At 51.7% G+C, this 4,060-nt stretch overlaps 1 protein-coding gene across 2 annotated transcripts in view; it reads right to left on the reverse strand.

The window, feature by feature from the left end:
* The window catches only part of SLMO1 (slowmo homolog 1 (Drosophila)), a 73,246-nt gene extending 69,217 nt beyond the window's left edge, over positions 1–4,029 (reverse strand). For both annotated transcript variants that reach the window (XM_010859049.1, XM_010859050.1), the window contains exon 1: positions 3,906–4,029. The gene's annotated coding sequence lies outside the window, so the exon portion shown is untranslated. The remainder of the gene's footprint in view (positions 1–3,905) is intronic.
* Positions 4,030–4,060: the final 31 nt, after the last annotated feature.

Below are 4,060 nucleotides of genomic sequence, written 5' to 3' on the forward strand. Positions count from 1 at the left end.
AATGACTGAACAATACATCCCAAAAGGCAATTTCAGAATACGGAAATCAGGTTTTTCTGGCCCCCAGTCAAGAAACTGACTCCCTTCAGGTTTAGCTGGGTGATTTTGTCTTCCTAAAAACATGGAGAGAAGGGTCTCCCTCTGATTAATTACTGCCCAAGTGGAAGGGCCCTTACTAAGTTCTTCTCAGCACCCCTGTATGTGTGCATGCTAAATCACTTCAGTCATGTCCAACTCTATGCGACCCTATGGACTGTAGCCCACCATGCTCCTCTGTCCATGGGGATCCTTCAGGCAAGAGTACTGGAGTGGGTTGCCATCCCCTCCTCCAAGGGATCTCCTCAGTTCAGAGACTGAACTTGAGTCTCTTATGTCTCCTGCATTGGCAGGTGGATTCTTTACCACTAGTACCACCTGGGAACACTCTCAACACCCCATGGCAGTAAAATTACATGGGATCAACAACTGCATTCACCTGTTCCAAATCAAGCCGGTTCCTCTTGAGTCCACAAAGGACTCCAGCTATGAAAAGGAAGACACCTCCAAGTGGACCTGTGAGCCCACTGAAGGCCTGAGGTTCCTATTTAAAAATCAACAAGTAGGGACTTCCTTGGTGGTGCAGTTGATAAGAATCCTCCTGTCAATGCATGAGACATGGTAAAGGAAGATTCCACAAGCTGTGGAGCAACTACGTCCGTGTGCTACAACTACTGAGCCCATGCTGTAGAGCCTGCAATCCACAACTACTGCAGTGCGCTTGCCTAGAGCCTGTGCTCCACTACAAGAGAAGCCACTGCAAGAGAAGCCCACGCACTGCAACAAAGAGTAGCCCCGCTCACCACAACTTAAAAAAGGTCCAGGCAAAGCAACAAAGACCCAGAGAAGCCATAAATAAATATATAAAGTTTTTTAAAATTACAAATCAACAAGTTGAATATATATACTTAAAAGACAGACATTGTGGGCAGGTAAGTAAAATGAGTTGGTGAGTTGGACTCCTAGCTGTCATTTTTGCTATTATTCTCTTACTTATTTCAACTCAAGAAAGCTCACTGCTGCCACCCCGAAACCATTATTCACCCTAATATTTGTCTCCCTTCTATGGGTATCCACACAAGGGGGATGGAAGAGCAACTCCATAGTACAAATATCCTTCACCGTAGGAAAAAAATGAAAGTCTTAATAACTGTTGTATCTGCCACAACAACCCTCATGAGGCCCTGGGGTGACCCATCTTCTACTCAGCCTCAGCCAACACTTCTTTCTACATCCTTAACCAGTCCAACTAGTCTTGGGAACCACGCATAGAAGGGCTTCTTTCCATGGTCAACTGGACATGCTTTAAACTGTCCTCAGTCATCTCTGCACTAACTTGACTGGAAAAGTACCCAGCCTTTTCTGAAAACCCACAGGGATCCAACTTTCAAGACTTCAAGATCTGGTAGTCATCTTTAGGGATAGGACATGACGCATATGCTGAAGGTCGTTTCAAAGATACAAATGCAAAAGAGGGACACCTAAAGTGATCTCAACAGAGATAGATGGGACCAGAATTCCACCCATTGTATACATCTGGGATCCTGGTAGTGCACGACCTACACCCATTTTTGAAACTGGAAAGGGGGCACTCTACCTCCTTCATTCACAGAATGTAACATAACTGCCTTGCTTGAAGAGGAATCTCTTCCTCCCAGATAAGACCCAGTTGCTAGAGGTGGGGATCCGAAGCAAATCAAGGCCCCAGCTGCACCTACTAAGCAGACTCCACCCTCACCTGGCAGAGCCAGCTTCTTCAAGTAAACAGAACCCAGATGTGGCTATGTGCTCCAGGACAGGTTAGTTTTACCCTAACCTCAGAAACCCAAAAGGAAGGCTGCAGGGTCCCATTCATGTGCGTCCCCTCTGAGCGGTGGCTACCAATGCATACACAGATGATTAACCATGGTATCCTGCACATTCGCCTTTTTAGCCCCTGGAGGAACATCAGTATATGTCTTCATTCCCTACCCCTGGCTCAAGTGTGCAGCTGGCCTCTCTTGGCAGGCAGTGTAACTGCTGTTGGTCTAGTGGCCCCACAGGGAGATTTTGCCTACCACAAGGCAAGGCTTCATAAGTAGGGAATTACTCTACCCCAACCAGGAGCACGAGGAATGTACTCTCCAGACTCTCAACCTCCCTTCAGTTCAGTTCAGTCATGTCTGACTCTTTGCGACCCCATGGACTGCAGCACGCTAGGCCTCCCTGTCCATCACCAATTCCCGGAGTTTACTCAAACTCATGTCCGTCGAGTTGGTGACGCCATCCAACCATCTCATCCTCTGTCGCCCCCTTCTCCTCCCGCCTTCAGTCTTTCCCAGCATCAGGGCCTTTTCAAATGAGTCAGTTCTTCGCATCAGGTGGCCAAAGTACTGGAGTTTGAGCTTCAGCATCAGTCCTTCCAATGAATATTCAACACTGATTTCCATTAGGATGGACTGGTTTGATCTCCCTTAATCCCTAGCCAATGTAGAAGACTGGCCTTGGGCTATCTCCTAGCAGAGCAGGGAAGGGTATTTGCAACAAACCATAAAACCACGTTGCACCTACATCATCACCACTGGCCAGGTGGAAGATATCCAAAAGGTATATAAAGCAGGCTCAACAGCTACACAATTTTGGAAAGGGTAACTGCAGTGCAGACTCCATATGGACCACAGTCAGAAGGGGTACTGTTAATACATACCCCTGGTCCTACCCCTATTTGGACCTCTGTTCCCAACAGTACTTCTGCTGAATTTTGGCCCCTGCCTTCTAAACCTGCTTGTTAAGTTTGTTTTTTCCACATTACAAGTTTCACCTGCAGGTGACAGTATGCCAGGGATTTCAACCTGGCCCACATGAAGATGGAGACAACCAACATCACCTGGACTGAGCTGCAGTTTCCTACTCCCTGCGCTCCATCCGTGTCCCGGAGGCCCCTACCTCTGACAGCAAGGTGGTCTGGACCCCACAGGTAGGGATAAGCCCTGACTCGGCTTGAAGCAGCTACAGAAGGTGGACCTTCGACCCTTAAAAGATTCTAAGGGTCCAGACTCCTTGAGGGGGGGCAATCAATGTTAGAGCAGGCAGAATGAGCAGAGAAGGGGGTGTGGGCCATGTGACAGGAGACCTTACATCCTGTGACCAGGCGGTTCTTGAGGAGACAGACAAGGGCGGGAACCTCCGTGTCAGAAAGTAACCTTCTGCTAGTTAAGCCCTCGTTACAATAGAATCACCACCGCACCCGGGCATTGCCCGTCCCGCGCCGGCCACCAAGACAGACTCGAAAGACCAAACGACGAACAAAACTCGCTGCCCCCTGAGGAGGCGGCGGCCGGAAGATCCAGAGGAGACCCCCGAGTCCCGCCCGTTAGCTACTACCCCTCTTCCCCGCCGTCCCGCCCACGTTACCGACTCGCGGGGAGAAACTTGGGACGGCCCTCGCGCTCCCGCCCCGCAGCCTCTGAATTCTCTCTGTGAGGAAACGACCCAGCCTCCGGGGCCGCGGCCAGGCGGCGAGACTCAACCCTGAACTTAGCTCCCGCTTCCCTGCTCTTCGGCCGCTGAGGAAAGCCCGTGCTGCCTACACCTCAGTCGCGGTCACGCTTGCCTGCTCAAACCCATCTGGGAAAGAACGCGCCCGCGTCCCCGCTCCCCCAAGCAGGGCCCTCACGACTTGACCCGCCACAGTCTCTCAAGTCTCTTTCCTCATTTCTTCCCCTCAGGCCCGGTGGGCCTACCTCGCCCGGGCGCACAAGTCCCCCTTACTGTGGGAGCCTGACGGCCGCGCCGCTTCACCTGCCGTCGGCCGGGTTCCTGACGGCACCGCCACTGACAAGGCCCCACAGAACAGACGCTCAACAAAAAGTATGTGACGAGGGACCTACCGAGAGAGGCGTCCGAAGAGTCGAAGATAGCCTCTGCCTGAGGGAAAGATCCACTCCGCCGGGCCTCAGCAGCGTAGGCGGGGCGCACCAACAGGTGCAGCGCCTCTGCTCGCGCCCGACCCGGCCCCGCCCCCTCCTGAGAACGTGTCCCCCTC

This window comes from Bison bison, unplaced genomic scaffold, assembly GCF_000754665.1.
Source record: "Bison bison bison isolate TAMUID 2011002044 unplaced genomic scaffold, Bison_UMD1.0 scf7180017864453, whole genome shotgun sequence".
Classification (NCBI taxonomy): Eukaryota; Metazoa; Chordata; class Mammalia; order Artiodactyla; family Bovidae; genus Bison; species Bison bison.